This window comes from Protopterus annectens, chromosome 14.part0 (assembly GCF_019279795.1).
Source record: "Protopterus annectens isolate FY-2018-M chromosome 14.part0, PAN1.0, whole genome shotgun sequence".
Lineage (NCBI taxonomy): Eukaryota > Metazoa > Chordata > Ceratodontiformes > Protopteridae > Protopterus > Protopterus annectens.
The window spans coordinates 1,004,030,267-1,004,046,534 of record NC_056748.1 but is presented as its reverse complement, the minus strand read 5'-3'; the positions used below and the strand labels follow the sequence as shown (position 1 = coordinate 1,004,046,534).

General features: G+C 37.3%; 1 protein-coding gene across 1 annotated transcript in view; it reads left to right on the top strand.

Moving 5' to 3' along the window:
• The window catches only part of STK32C (serine/threonine kinase 32C), a 916,526-nt gene that overhangs the window by 666,166 nt on the left and 234,092 nt on the right, over positions 1 to 16,268 (top strand). The gene's annotated exons all lie outside the window — the stretch shown is intronic.

The window sequence follows — 16,268 nt, the reverse complement described above, 5'->3', positions numbered from 1 at the left end:
AGAACATACCAAAGGGAGTGTTGTACTCTATTATTGGCCTAATGAGGGAAGAGTACAGGGAAGTTATAACCTCTTTTTTTGTCTGGAGATAATGCCCTTACATATGAGATGAGCAATTTAAAATGCCCTTTTTACTACTGTGGGACATGGTGATCAAAGTTAAGGTTGCTGTCAACCTGTGAGCCTAGATCTCTCACCACTGACTGTGTGCTTAGGGTATTGCTAGTGATGTGGTAGTTTGAGAAACATCACCCTTGCCAAAAGGGATGGTAATGCATTTTTTGCATTAAGTTTAAGACCATGACTATGGCACCAGTTATTAGTCTGCGTAAAACCTTCTTGCAGGATGTTGAAATCGCTTAGGGCCTCAATGATCGCTCCCAGTTTTCAGTCATCAACAGACTTTGTCAGCCACAATTGTTTAGTTTTAGCCTGTGCTAAGAAGAAGTAGATTCTGAACAGTAGGGATCCCAAAACCGATCTCTGTGGAGCACCACTGGTTACGGGTCTGATGAAAGAGGTGGAGTCCCCTATTTTGGCCGTATGAGTTCTATCAGTGAGCCAGTTTGCAACCCACCTAACAACATATTGGTTGATACCCAGCTGAGTTGGTTTATCAATGATGCCTGAGTGGAGGATTGTGTCAAAGGCCTTGGCTAAGTCTATGTAGGCCTTATGCACAGATTTGCCATTGTCTAGGGCTTTGGTGACTGTCTCAAAGAAGTCCACCAAGTTTAACCGACATGATCTGCCCTTGACAAACTGAAACTGGGTGGGGTCAAGCATTTGGAGATTTTCTATATCTTTGTTAATATGTTCCATGATAATTCATTCCATGGCTTTGCAGATGAGGCTGGTCATGCTAATGGGTCTGTAGTTCCTGGGGTCCATGGATGCACCCCCTTTGTGAAAGGGGATACGGTAGCTGTTTTTCATTCTGCTGGGATGAAGCCGGTGCTTATGCTGTGATTGAAAAGCGTACCCAATCGTGATGCTACTTCCTGTTTTAACCCATGTAGAACACAGACTAGGATGTTATCTGTTCATATAGATGCAGTGTTTTTGGTCTTGGAGAGGGCATTTAAGACCCGCTCCTTGAAGATACTAGGTGGGGGACAGGTGTTAGAGACGCTTTGGGATATATTTAATGGGGATAGGGGAATGACGTTTTCACTGAACCTGTCAGCCAGCAGGCTTGTTATATCCCCAGGTTCTATATATTTAGTACCATTAACTACAAGTTCATTGCAAATCTGTGCCTTGCCTTTGAGGTTACAGATGTAACTAAAGAGCACCTTGTGGTTATCCTTAGTTAGGTTAGCTAATTTGGATTCATAGTTAGCTTTGAAGGACTTCACTAGTAGTCTTATTTGCTTGTTTATGTTGAGGAGAGAATATTTCCAGTTTTTAGACTGTTCTTTCCAACTCTTAAACACCAATTTCTTTCTCCTGTTGTATATCCTATTAATGGCAGTTGTCCACTGGCAGGTTTATTTTTCCATAAAGAGCTTGCTTTGGTTCTATCAAGTACAGTAGAGTTAATACAATTGTACAGGTGCTTTTATAAAGCATTTGTGTATAACTCCCCATAGGTGTCTGTTCCTTCAGTGGGGGGAGGAGTATGAAGCTATTTATGCTGTCACATAAGAGGTTGTAATTGGCCTTGGAGAAGTTTTTTAGTCTAGTTGTTGCTAAAGGAGGTCTTGAGTTATAGTTACTCCTAGCGAGACTGATTTGTGGTCAGATCTCATCAAGGATGGCCACACACTGAGGGTGGGGCAGCAGTACCCCGTATTGGTGTGCACCAGGTCCAGGATATTTGAGCCTCTTGTGGGTGTGTCAACCAGTTGGTCCAGGGCATTGGAGTTAACAAAGTCCAGGAATCTTTGGGCAAATGAGTTAGAACACATAGAAGTTACTTAGTCTATGGATGGGTAATTAAAGTCACCCAAAACCCGGGTGTTTGGTTGTATCTTGATTGACTCAAGTAGATGCAATTACGCTGAGTGGATGTCCTGATTCATGGAGGGGGTGCTATAGCTGGAAGTGACCTGAAGAGGGGTCTTACCTACAGTCAATTGCACCTGAAGTAATTCAAGGGAATCATGCTGTTTATCTTTAATGAATATTGATACACCACCTCCTTTAGTTCTCATATCTTCAGTTTGTGGTGTGAATGTGTGGAAGAAAATGTAACCTGGTATAGCTGGGGTGCTCTACACAGCCTGAAAACAGGTCTCAGTGACTGCACAAATGTCAGCATCTTCCAGGGTGAGAACTGCTTCCAGTGGGTGCAGTTTCTGGTTTAGACTTCTAGTGTTTTGAAGCATAACCTTGAGGTTGTTTTTAGAGGGTATTTTTATGTCAGAAATTATGTTTTTTGTGACATTGCACAAAAAGGCACTATAGGAAAGCCAAGAGCCTTAGCCAGTAATCGAAATCCCATGGGGTTGCCAGATGAAGACCATCTCTGGCAAAGCATCACGGTCTGTTGACCATGCCATCCCAGGCTGAAAGATACTGGATGCCCTTTGAATGACACCAAAAATGAAGCCAATTGTTGAAGTCAATCATTTTTTTGTTTGTATTGAGGTATCATCCTAGGCAAAGGTAAAATGCTGCTTAAGGCTAGGGAAATTCCTGCCTGAGACACATGATCAGAGAACTCAGTCATGTCTGTCTTCATATAGTCCAGTGAGGTACATCTCAAGTCATTCACACCAACATGGACTATGACGGGGTCATAACAGTGCCTGTTGTTGAGAGACTTGAGTGCGTGTGTGATGTGGTGGAACCTAGCACCTGACAGACAGCTGACCGTGACCTTTTTCTTATCTAGCCTGGTGAGAAGGACATCTCCTATGACTAAGATGTTTGTCTGTGTGTTATGCCTTAGGGGCTTGACTGTTGAGACACTGGTGTGTGATATATTATGTGCACTATGTTCTGCAGAGGATGTATTATGTGACGCATGCTTGTGTTTGTGTTTGGGAGGTCTCTCATGTTTAGATAAGCTTCTTATAAGGACCTCCACTTATGTAGGTTTATATGTTATTGGTTTGGTAAGTGAAAGAGGTGAGGTGTGCATGCTGACAACCTGCTTAGTATTAGATGAACCGACTAGTGAACTAGATAGAGAGCCTGGATTCTATGTTCTTGATATACATGCATCTCTCACATAATGAATTTACATGGACTAGAAGAAGTGTGTTGTCAGTGTACATGAGGCAATTACTACATTGCCTTAGGATCCCTATGTTGACCAGCCTGGCTGCAGAAACTGTGGGAAACTGTCCATCCATGATGCTAGGTAAGCTGATGCGGTCAGAAAACAGGGAGAGGACAGTAAGGACCAGGTGAGAAAGAGGACAGGAGAAGTGGACAAAAATATGAAGGGCTAGAGGTAGGATTTGTGTTGGTACCTCAGGAACTTCAGTGAATGTACCACCTGTCAGCGAGGAACAATCATAAGAACTCACCAGTGGAACACCAGCAGAGTACTAAAAGAAAATTTGCAGGCAAAAATGTTTGCATCTATAATCACCAGGGTGCCCACCTTTGTGTGGCAGTATGCGATGTGCAAATGCAGGGCTTATGTAGTAAATGAGCACAAAATATTCTAAAAAAATTAGCCAATAGCAAAGCTCAAAACTGAGCCCTGTTCCAACAACCTTCAATCAGATGAGTTCTAACTGCACACTCCTGCCACTAGGGTGCAGGGGGAACCCTCCCTAACAAAAGATGACCTAGTTTAGTGCTCAACTTATCCAAACAGAACTAGATTCAGCAGGTCAAAATCTAGTCTGTGCTACAGCAAACAAAAGTGCAACAATTTCAGAAAAAAAATAGTTCAAGTAAGCAGTAATGTGGTAAAAATGCAGTTCAAAAGTGCAATGTACAGTGGAAAATTCTACTTATGTTTTGCAAAGATCTGCAGATGGTTTGGATTTGCTTATGTAGCAAACAAACTGATTTAAACAAATTAACAATAAAAAGCTCAAAACTGAGTCCTGTTCCAGCAACCTTCAGTCAGATGAATTATAACTGCACACTCCTGCCACTAGAGTGCAGGAGAACCCTCTTCAACAAAAGATGGCTTGATTTAGTGCTCAAATTATACAAATAGAACTAGATTCAGCAGGTCTGAATCTAGTCTGTGCTACAGCAAAGTGGAAAAAAATTCAGAAAAAAAACAGTTCAAATAAGCAGTGATATGGTAAAAATTGCAAAGTGCAATATACAGTGAAAAATTCTATTTCAGTTTTGCAGAGATCAGCCAATGGCTTGGATTTGCTTATGTAGCAAACTGATGCAAACAAATTAATCAATTCAAAAGTTCAACACTGAGCCCTGTTCCACCAATCTTTAATCAGATGAGTTCTAACTGCACACTCCTGCCAGTAGGGTGCAGGGGAAACCTGCCCAACAAAAGATAGATTGGCTTATTGTTCAAGTTATATAAACAGAGCTAGATTCAGTAGGTCTGAATCTAGTCTGTGCTACAGCAAACAAAGTGTACCAATTAAAAAAAAAAAGTTCAACTAAGCAGCGACAATAAGCCTTTAACCAGCAATTCCCAGCTCAGAAGGGTAGAAAATACCATCTCTTCCCACAAGAGTATTGACCACAAACCTTCTTAATGCAAAATAATTGGCCTGAAGCCTAAGCCCTTAAACCAGAACTAGGACACTTTTAGAATAACAAACACATTAAGCCTTCAACAAGTTGGATTGTGATCTATATCCTGTGAGTCTAGTATGTTCCATTCAAGACTTGCAAATATAAACAGATGCACGCACACACACACACACACACACACACACACACACACACACACACACACACACACACACAAATACAGATACATACATTTATAGATAAATGTTAGCCTGTTGCTAAATATATAACTTCCAAATATTAAAACCATTCCCCTTCCATTCCTAATTAAATGCTGCTCCAGAAAGAAACCCAAAACCACTGCAACTCCCTACTGACGTACCGTTTCTGTTCCCCAGATCTCTGTTTTCATAAAGGGCTACAGATATGATACTTTGCTTCTTTGGCCTTGTAGTGTAACCTGTATATGTATAAACATTCAGCATTTTGGGTTGGATTGTTATTGCAACGTTGGCCATTACAAATAGTTATGGTTCAAGAATGTGCCTAATGAGACTCTATTGTCACCGTTTTCCTTTATTTATTTATGTATGCATGTATAAATATATGCATATATCTATTATGTATTTATTTTTATTTATTACCATTTGTTATCGAGATAGCCTGACTGGGCACAAGGCCCCTTTTCAGTGAGGCATTGGGAGAAAAGCTCCACAATAAATACATACATTAATTTTACAAAAGGTGTTATTCCAAGATTCAATAACGCCTACACTAAATGCACCCTGTTCTGACTGAACAGACAACACAGACATAACTCACACCTTTTTCCTCCTAATTTTATTTATCCTACTGATATTCTTGCAGATTTAAATATTGACAGGGATTCGTAAAGGTTATCACAAAGTGTAGACTACATGTCCGCTTAGTGTAATCTTTCTGAGTGACTAGAAAGCACAAACAATGTGATGAGGGTTCTTAAATTCGGGTTTATATCACGTTATCAAAACTTTAGAAGTTTGAATGCTATATGGTCAAACCCATATGTTTGAATTTTTAAAATTTAGAAAACGACAGAAACAAAAATAAAAAAAAACAGAAAAAAACTAACGGTTGTAAGCAGGGGGCAAGCTCCCCTGCACCCCCCCACGTGGGGGCTGCACCCCCCGCTCTTTAAATATACCAACTCCGAGACCGCACTACAGTGCAGTAAAGGGAAATCTTCCCTTTCCGCACTGAACAGATATCTCCATTAACACTTTTGAACTTTTAAAAGTTCGAACATATGGGTTCAACCATAGAGCGTTCAAACGTTTAAAGTTTCGATAATGTAATAGGGAACCCTTAAATACGTATTGTGTACACTTAGTGTAGGCTTTATTGAATCTGGTACTAAAAAAGAGTGCAAGTCTAATAATAATAAAAAAAAAAAAAAACAACATGGAACAATTGTCATTTAACGAGTAGAAGACAAAACGTGCATGGTATACCAATGTGTCTTTACTATTAAATCAAGAGAGACAAGAAATACAATACCTTGAACATTAAGAACACCTAAGTAGAACTAGTGCGGTATAGAAATATATTATTTGCATTGTACATGTTACCGACATGGCCATAGTCCTTAATTAATCAGCAACAAGAGAATAAGAGAGAAAGACATCTATGAGCATCAACAGGCAATAAGTAGACCAAGTACAATACAGAATACATTTACTACTGATTTTGCTTTAAAATGTATAGCCACTGATTGGCGTATAAATAGTTTTCTTTATAAATACATTGTTGACGTGTAAAGTTTGATATGCATGTTTCTTCAAAGTGCAAATACATCACAGAGTTGCATTAATGCAAAAATCCAGCTCACACAACTCTGAATATTGTAGCGTATTAAGTTTAGTTAAAACATTGCACATTTAGTATCTCTGCTTTTATGATGGTGATAATACTGATATATAAAGCATATGCAGTTTTATTTGCAGCTGTTAGCTTCCTCCCTAATTATATAAAATGTGGGACTCATGCCTAATGCAGTAAATGTGCAATCATGGAAAAACAAATCAACTGTAAACCTACTCAGTGAATGTGTAGCAGGAAAAACAGTATTGTTTGAAAAAGACTTGATGGGTTTCGTACTTGGCTCAGTATCATCCACATAATATGTGCTTACTGATTTATTGTTTTTAAAAAGTTACGTTACTGATACTCTGCATGATGCAGTTTTCTATGGCACCAGCTGTCTTTGTGGAAATATACTCCCTAAAACGTCTGTGTTGTAAAATAAACAATGTGACTGGCTGACTTACCAGTTCTCTTCAGTTCTTATTCACTCTCACTGCAAGACTGAATTGCAAACAGTCCTTTTTGTCACCTAATTGGTGACAAGTGTTTCAGTAATAGTTTAAAATGCCAAGGCTAGGCTACTGCAGTGGAAAACATACAGCAAACCAATAGCTTCCAAACTTTTAGCTGAAAATCCGGGATAAATCAAAAAATAATAAGGAGCAAGGGCCATAAATCAGGAGCAATTTTTTTTTAAATACTAGCACTGGTCAGTTAGAATGTTGACAATATAACAGGAGTTGCATTAAAATGCATTTTTTAAGAACAAGAACTCTAGTTCTAATGTCTGTCATTCTCTACTTCCTGTAGTCATTGTTTATGTATTTTATATATTATAAATAATTTTATATATATATATATATATATATATATATATATATATATATATATATATATATATATATAGATCTGTTTCATATAATTAAAGATTCAACTCTGAGAACCTCTGTTTGCTTAGCCGGCAAGAGCGAACATTCACTTAAGTGAACGTTCTCATCAGCGATTTACTACAACAGGGAATGAAATTACTTGGCCAATGTCAGGAAATGTTCAATTTTCCCTACTGTAGTGTGATCTCAGAGTTGGTAGATATAGGTGGGGGTGTGGGGGGTGCAGCACCTTGGTGGATTTGACATACTGTGATGTGTATGACAGTCACTATGTTGGCCAAGTAATTCCATTCCCTGTTATAGTAAATCTCTGATATGTGAATATTTGCTCTTGTCGGCTCGTTGAATGGAGGTGAGTGGGGCTGAACCATTGATTATATGAAATAAACCATATATATATATATATATATATATATGTATATATATATATATATATATATATATATATATATATATATATATGTGTTTACATTTCATCGAAAAGTAGATTCGCGAGCTGACTTACGCGAAAGTGCATTTTTTTGAAAATGCACGTTCGTGTAAGAACAGAATTTAAAAAAAAAGCAGAAATGAATTAAAAACATGAAATTTGCATGTTACTTTAGTTGTACATCAATGTTTAGTGCTGATGTGCAACTAAACAAACTATTGCTGAGATCGTGGTACAGTGGAGATAAGGGAATATTCCCTTTTCCCCACTGTAGTGCGATCTCAGAGTGAGAATATTAAAGTAGGGGGGGCATGGGGGGGTGAAGGGGGCTTGCCCCCCGGCATAGTTGTGTTTAGTGTGTCTTTTTTTTGGTGTAGGTTTTAGTCTTTTTTTTAAAATGAAAGTGCATTTTTGAAAAAATGCACTTTTATGTAAGTGAGCTTGCGAACGTACATTTTGATGAAATGTAAATTCGCTGGATCAAAGCAGATCCATATATATATATATATATATATATATATATATATATATATATATATATATTATACATATACACACACACACACACACACACACACACACACACACACACACACACACACACACACAACACACTTTCTTATAACAAAGATTTTGCTTAAAGTTACATAGGTCACTGCATGCCACTCTCATTGTGACGGATAATGCATACTTTTTGTATATTTGTTTTCAAGTCTTGTAATGTAAGACACCAGATATATACATGTAGCATTTATGCATACACATATAACATGATCTAGTCAAAAAACTGTAATAACAAGTCATCATCATTAATTTCCTTTTTTTATTTTTTTCTTCATGGGGCCAAAGTATCACATCAATTATCACCACCTTTCTCAATTCTGTGCTATTGCCTTACTATCTTCAACAGACATTCCTGATTGTCACAGGTCTTCTGTCATGCAATCCATCCATCTCTTGACTGGACATCCTTATTTTCTCTTTCCTTCTGTGTCTTTTTCTCAAATCTTCTTCAGCAAATTGTCTTTTGTTTTCCTACACATGTTACTGAAGCACTGTAATCTGCTCTTTTTTGCTTTCTCTGCAATTTAAGCTACGTTGACTTCTGCTCTGATATACTCATTTATTCTTCTCTCCCACATTGTGTATCCTCTTCCCCATCTCAGGCACTTCATCTCCATCACCTCAAGCTTCCTCAACTGCTGTGCCTTCAACGACCATGTTTGTGTATCATACAAGCCCCACCACTATTTTGAACACCTTGCTTTTCTGCTTCTTTGACATTCTTCTCTTACACACTACAGATGCCCTTTGCCATTTGGCATTCTACAGACACCTTATGCCGACTGGCATACTACAGATACCCTGTGCCATTTGGCATACTACAGGTACCCTGTGCCATGTGGCATAGTATGGATACCCTGTACCATGTGACATACTAGGGATACCCTGTGCCATTTGCCATACTACAGGCACCCTGTGCCATTTGTCATATTACGGACACCCTGTGCCATCTGGCATACTATGGATACTCTGTGACATTTGGCAACAGCACTTCTGATTCTAGCTTTGACCACCCCATTCAGACTTCCCTTCTCCTCAATCACCCCTCAAAAATACCTGAATCTGTTCCCCTGTTCCTGTATTTTTCTTTTACCTCAGTTTTCAGCTTCTTGCAATTTCTTCCATTTGCTGCCATAACAGCTGTCTTGTTTTACTAAGTTACATCCCATGTGCTTTAGGTTTTGCTTGGATCAGCTTTGTTGATCTATCTAGTCCAACCCATTGGCCAATGCAGTTCATCACCAGTATGAATAGCAGTGGGCTTATTGTTATAACCTGCTCCAAGGCCATTCACAACTGGAAATCCTTTCTAGATGCCAGATACTGTTCGTACTTGTGCCATTGAGTACTTATACATCATTGGCACTAATTCTACCAGTGTTTCAGGGACTTTGAATTGCCTAAATCAGCTTTCTTGAGACTTTGACATATGCTTTCTCTAAGTGTGGGAATACACAGTACCTCTCAACTGCCCAGATTTTTACAGAATGTCCAGATTTTTAGTTTGTCACTGGTAAAAAATGGATAAGTAGATCTATTTACTTATCCACACATTACTTATTACTTAAATTTATTTATTTTGCTGTTTTACTACATTCACTGTACCATACCTCTCAACAGTCCAGAATTTCACAGAATATTGCTTCATATTCTAATTCTGTTCCTCAGAAAATTTGTGGTTTTATGGCAAATCAATTAGGACTGACATCACTAAGTAATGAAATATATTTGAGTTTCAGACTTTGCATCCTTCAGAAAAATGCATGCTAACAAATCCTGTTATTCTAGGAACTTTCTCAGGTAATAAGAGTAATATTGAAAATCTATCTCTATTTTTGGGATTTTCCCCTTGTTGTTCTAGCTTGTGTCCAGATCTCTTGTCCTAAGAGGATGAGAGCTATGGAAAACCAAACTGGAGTCTTTTCTACTATCCCGTTTCTTCCCCACTATCTGTCTCATTGCAAACATTACATTGGTTGTGCTGCATTCTGGCTGGAATCCAAATTGCACATCTTCCATTTTACTTTGAGCTGCTCTGCATATTGCTGTATTAGGGGCTCTCTCTAACACTTTTTATGTAGCGTGACAAGAATTTGATACCTTTGCACTGCACACAGTTGTGGATGTCCCATTTGTTCCTGTAAACTGACGTTAGAGTGCTTATTTTCCAGTAATCTGTGCTCCATCCTTATCTCCTTATCAATATGAGTACCCTCAGGAGCCATTTTTCCTCTAACTCATCCAATATATTTTTTTTTTTTTTGGGAGGGGGCTAGAATGCATTTTTTAATACCTTTATTAAATTATCACTTGTAACATAGACAAACTTATGTCTATATAAAAGTAATCAAACCATATTAAAAAATTCACATTTACAAACATTATGCAGCATATATATTGTTCTATAGAATATAATTAAGCCAACATTAAATCAGTTGTTCATTTCTTGCCTTCTCGGAAACCTCATTCCTCATTTAAAACATTTGTCTGCAGGCATTGTCCCCACTATTTCCATATTTCTATAAAATTTACTCCTACCTTTATCTAAAATTCCCACTTCTTGTTCTTTTATCTCTGTAACAATCACTCCTTCATGTGTAGTTGGTTTATACTTTGATTTCCATTTTTTAGTTATTGCTTTTTTGTCAGCCACTAGAATTAAAATGAACAAGGCCTTACTGTCTTTAGACAAGTCAGATCCTGTATCCCAGCTGAAAAAAAAAATAATTTCCTTGGTTACACTAATTTGTTCACCCAGCATTCCTGACAGAGTACTCTGTAGGGAATTTTTAAATTCCACTAACTCACTGCACTTCATGAACATATGCTACCAGGTGTCTCTTTCTTCCCCATTACACCTCCGACATTTGCCAGCTACCCAAGAAAAAAATATTTGAAGCTTGTTTGGGGTATAAACGTACCTATGCAAACATATCCAGGAAAACCCCTAAATCTACTAGATTTTGTTGCATATTTCAGAGCCATACATATGTCCTCCCATTGTTTCTTTGTGAACTGTTTATCTAATCTCTCTTCCCAACTTATCTGACCTTTTCTGTTTGATTCCTATAGATATTGTGTGATATTTTATATATCCTACCATTTATCCCTGTTTTAACAGCAGCTTCTGATCTAGATTCAACTAAAAACTCAACCAGTGCAGGCCTTTAATTTAGGATTTCCCTTAGCCGTTATTCTTTGCCTATATTCAGATATCAGTCCATGATAGGGAAGTCAGTCTCAAGACTGCATTCCAAATGGCTTCTTGACCTCATCCCATCCTGTTACATTTCACTCTGTAATTATTTGTTCCCAGTATCTTGATTCCTTTGCCAGTTTCCACCAGTATAATCCAATCCCTCTTGCCTAATCTTTGTATGCCTAAATGCAGTTATCCCCTTCAGTAGAATCTCCTTTATCCATTCTCATGTTGGCTTAGTTCTTACTAAATTTTGCTACTTTGTGAAAATAATATCCTGCATGATGGTTGTTATTCTTCTTAAGGATCTGCATACAAAATCCCACTCTTTTTTTATTTCTTGAATTATTCCCCTACTTCATCATCATCACTTTCCACTTTGAATTGTAGCTTTCTGCTTGTGTTATGTATAAGAACCTTAACTGTGTAGCTGTAAAATATCCCATCAAATCAGGAAATCCTAAACCTCCTTCTTCTGTTGTAAGGATCGTCTTATCCCACCTTACTCTTACCCTCCTTCCCTCTCTTTATTAATCACTATCCACAACTTTTCCTCTGGTTGATAAAACTATGCCTGACTTGTGTATACAACTAAAGGGACTAAAACATTTTTACTGCTTGTATCTTGTTATCCATATCCATAGAAGAGCTTCTAGTTTCGTAGTTGTTGTATTATCTTTTGTTTAGTCTCTTCCCACATATCCTTAGTTGCCATAACAGAATCCTTTTTCAATCCATTCTCCTAAATACTTCATTTTATCCTGTCTTCATAAATATGGGTATTGCTGAACCAATTCATGTGTGGATACACAGCTCAGAATTTTATATCCCTAACAAAAAAACTGTCTCATAATGTTCCACAACACTGATATACCCTTTTCTGGTTTTATCAGATACATAATAATGTCATCTGCAAATAAAGCTGACTTTTCTTGACTACCATACCAATTAAATCCTTGAATTTCTGAGTCCCTTATTTTCTTTGCCAATGGTTCTATATATAATGCACATAACAAAAGAGAAAGAGGACAGCCCTGCCTGGTTCCTCTGTTCAGACATAACTTATCAGACAGGAACCCTCCCACTTTGCCTCCAGTCCCTCATATACCCCCCCTGATTAACCTTATAATTGTATCAGGAAATGCAAATACTTCTGTTGCCCTACTTTGCAAAATCCCAGTCTCCTCTGTCGAGCGGTTTCTTTGCATCAAGACCCACCAGCAGCAGTGGTATTTTCTTATATTCTGATTCCTCAGGATCATCATTAATGTTGTCAATTAATGTTGTAAAATATTTGCCTCCCCTCCACAAAACCACATTAATCTATATCTGTCAATTTTGTCAACACCTTTGCCATTTTTTAGTTATTATACGCATAAACACTTTACATATATCGTTTAAAATTAAAATGGACCTATATAAAGTTGGATCCGATGGGTCTTTACTGTGTTTAGGTAATTCAGCCACCATACCTTCCTTCCAGGAATTAGGTCCTTCCAAAATACTGTTAAACAAAACCTTAGCCTTTCTTCCATCCTAGCTTTCGAACTTCCACCAGAATACCATATTTTCTTGGAGACTGTACTGCAGATTATTATATCACCATTTTTTCTCATCTCCTCCTATTTTAAATATTAATTGTTGAGCCTCATCTACCTCTGTCCTTGACATATTTAAGACTACTGGAAATATTTCCATTTGTGCTTTTTCTTGATTTTCCCCCATTCTGGAGGCCGCGGTGGTGCAGCAGTTAGCGTTGTCACCTCACAGCAAGAGGTTCTTCCATTCAATTCTCGGCTGAAGTTCCTTCTGTGTGGAGTCTGCATGTCCTCCCTGTGGCTGCGTAAACTTTAAAGACATGCAGGTAGCTGTGTGTGGATGTAGGTGTGCCTTCCTCGAATGTTGGGCATCGGGCTGGCAACTCAGCACCGTAAAAAAAACACTGCCAATCATTAGCTGACCGGTGGCCCCTAAACAGGAATAGCTGAAAGACATTTTGCTTGATTTCCCCATTCTCTGCTTTATAAAAATGTTCATAAAATTGCTGAAATATCTTTAATACCTCTACAAGATCTCTTGTTGTTTTTCTTGTTATAGGCTCCTTAAGTTTGTCAACAACCCTTTCTACTTTCTATTTTTTAAGTTGTTCTGCAAAAACTTTTTGTTCTGTGGAATTATTATCAAAAAGCAGTTGCTAAGGAGTAGTATTCTAAAGTCATGCATATTATCCAGGTTCACACTTATTTATTCTCTTTTAGCCCTCTTCAACTGCATCTCTTCTTCTTCTGTGAGAAGGCCCTTACTCTGTAATCCTTTAAACTTTGCCAGCTCCTTTAAAGAATTCTTGTTATTTTTGAACCATATCTGTTTGTTTTATTTCTACCTTACTTCTAAACTCTACTTTTGTTTTATACCACTCACCAGCTAAAACTTCTGAAGTACTTTCTATCTTTCCTAATAACTTGCAGATAATTTCCACTAACCGTTCCTTAAGTTCCTCTTTTTTTAACAAGTAGGTGGTGAAGTACCAGTGTCTCATTTTTACTTCATTACTCTATATTTCTATCTTCGTAATTATTGTTGCATGACTTGAAATAGTTATTGGATGTGTGTCAAAGTTTTCAATTAAATGCATATGTTTTTGCGAAATATAATTTGAGTAGTCTAGCCCAGTTTTTGTACCTTGGGGAATAATATGTAAATTATCTGAGTTCCTATTACTGAATTCACATCTTTAGTACCAAATATTTTCATAAATGTCTTCATAAATCTCTACTCTTTTGTTATGCTTTCCCTACTAGGCCCCCAGATACATCTTCAGTATTGCAAATCAAATTCCCATCCCCACCTATACGTAATACTCCCTACTGAAAGCTAATTATTTCTCTCAAATTAGTTAAGCTCCATAATTGCAGCTTTAGGTGGCATATACATACATGCCAGCATAATCCTCATCCTTTGCCAGTAGCTCCTTACTACCACAAATCTGCCATTGTTATCATTTCCCCTCCTCAATCACTTTTGCAGCAACTCTTTTAATTTGACTCTAATATTCTGGATACAGAATATGTGCTTTTCTAGTAATATGGAGCTTATGGTGTGAAACTACCAAAAAGCCAATTTTCTTTATTTAGTTTATTGATGGTTCTTTTCCAGCATTTTTTTGTTATTATCTATACCTGTAAGACCATTCACATTACAAAATAATATGGAAAGTGTCATCATTTTGATAAGGTGTCAATATGCCTACCTATTATATATGACAGTTTTTTAAATGTCTATTTCAAGCTTTTGTGATACATACAACCAGTAATGTTTGGCAGGTTTATCCTTTGTAAAGAGTTTTTCTTTTCATCAACACTGGAACCTGTGTCACATTTTATGAGTGTCTGTTTTAATTAAAACCCTCAAAAATACCCCAAGAACATCCCAATAACCTGTTAATAATACAAACACACAAAAATATGTACATTTTCAAATAATGAAGTTTAACTCTCCTAATAGGAACAGTTGTCCCAAATAGACAGCTGTTAACACAGACCTTAATTAATCTAAAATTGAGCTTGCCAATGCTTAGATGCATGTTATTGTATGTGCTTCTACTTACAATAATTGGTATCTGATCATTTTTATTTTCATTCCCGTCCCAGATGTGAAAAACAACTTGCATGCATTCAGAAAACATTAACTTTTAGCACTGAAGAAGCCAGTGCTCTGGCTTTTTATTGTCGTATTATCAACTTGTCTCTGTGGAAATGTAAAACAGAAAAATGTAGCCCTCAACTGTAGGCTTCTAAAAACAAGCTGACTCATTTATTGCTAAAGGAAAACTTCTTTATATTTAGTGTTCTCTTATTTACTTGTTTCCACTTAAAACTTGCTATTAAATTAAGTCAAGGGATTTAGTCCAGACGTTCGCCTATGAAAAAGTACAGAGAAAATGTATAAGCTCTACATAGATTGTGATCTGCGTACTTTTGCACCCCATCCCCTTCCTCAAAAAATGTAGATTATAGCCTATTAACATAATTAAACATAATTCTAAAATTTCCTAATACTAAAAAACAAGAAATAAAAAGAAGAAAGGGAAAAAAGTGTTCATTTACTTTAGCAAATTTATCACATACAAGAACAACTAAAATGCTTTACTATAAAACATGCATTTTATAACTGTAAAAAGAAATACTGTTAAGAACAGAAATTGTTCTATATACAATTACCCTTCCCCTTCCTCCTTCCCCTGTGTCCTTCCAAACGTTAATGACTTGAAATGAAGCAAATGCCTCTTAGTTCCCCACAAGTTTGATAACGTCAACAAAAGTCCAGTCTTTCCACTTTTTCTTATACGGTTGTGAGTCACTGATGCTATTGCTGCTTTGTAGTCTCACATTTATTCACTAATGTCAGTGTTGCCAGTCTTCATCCTGTTCATCTCTATCTCACAAAGATTCTGGTTCAGTTCCAAGGTACATCTGAGTCTTCTAGTCAATTCCTTTTCTCTGTCTCTCAAGCATTTTCTTTTGGGAGAATGGAAAAGGTTTCAGAGGCCAAATCTCTCTGTGTGCTTTATTCAGCAGAATGAGAAGCAGAGTCACCCTCTACTTGATGACTCACTTTTTGTTGGACAAACCTTTGTATTTACTCTTTAGCCAGTTCTGCATAAAAAAATAACTTTGATCCTCCAGAAAAAAAAAAATATTCTGAACACAGCTAGATGCAGCATCTT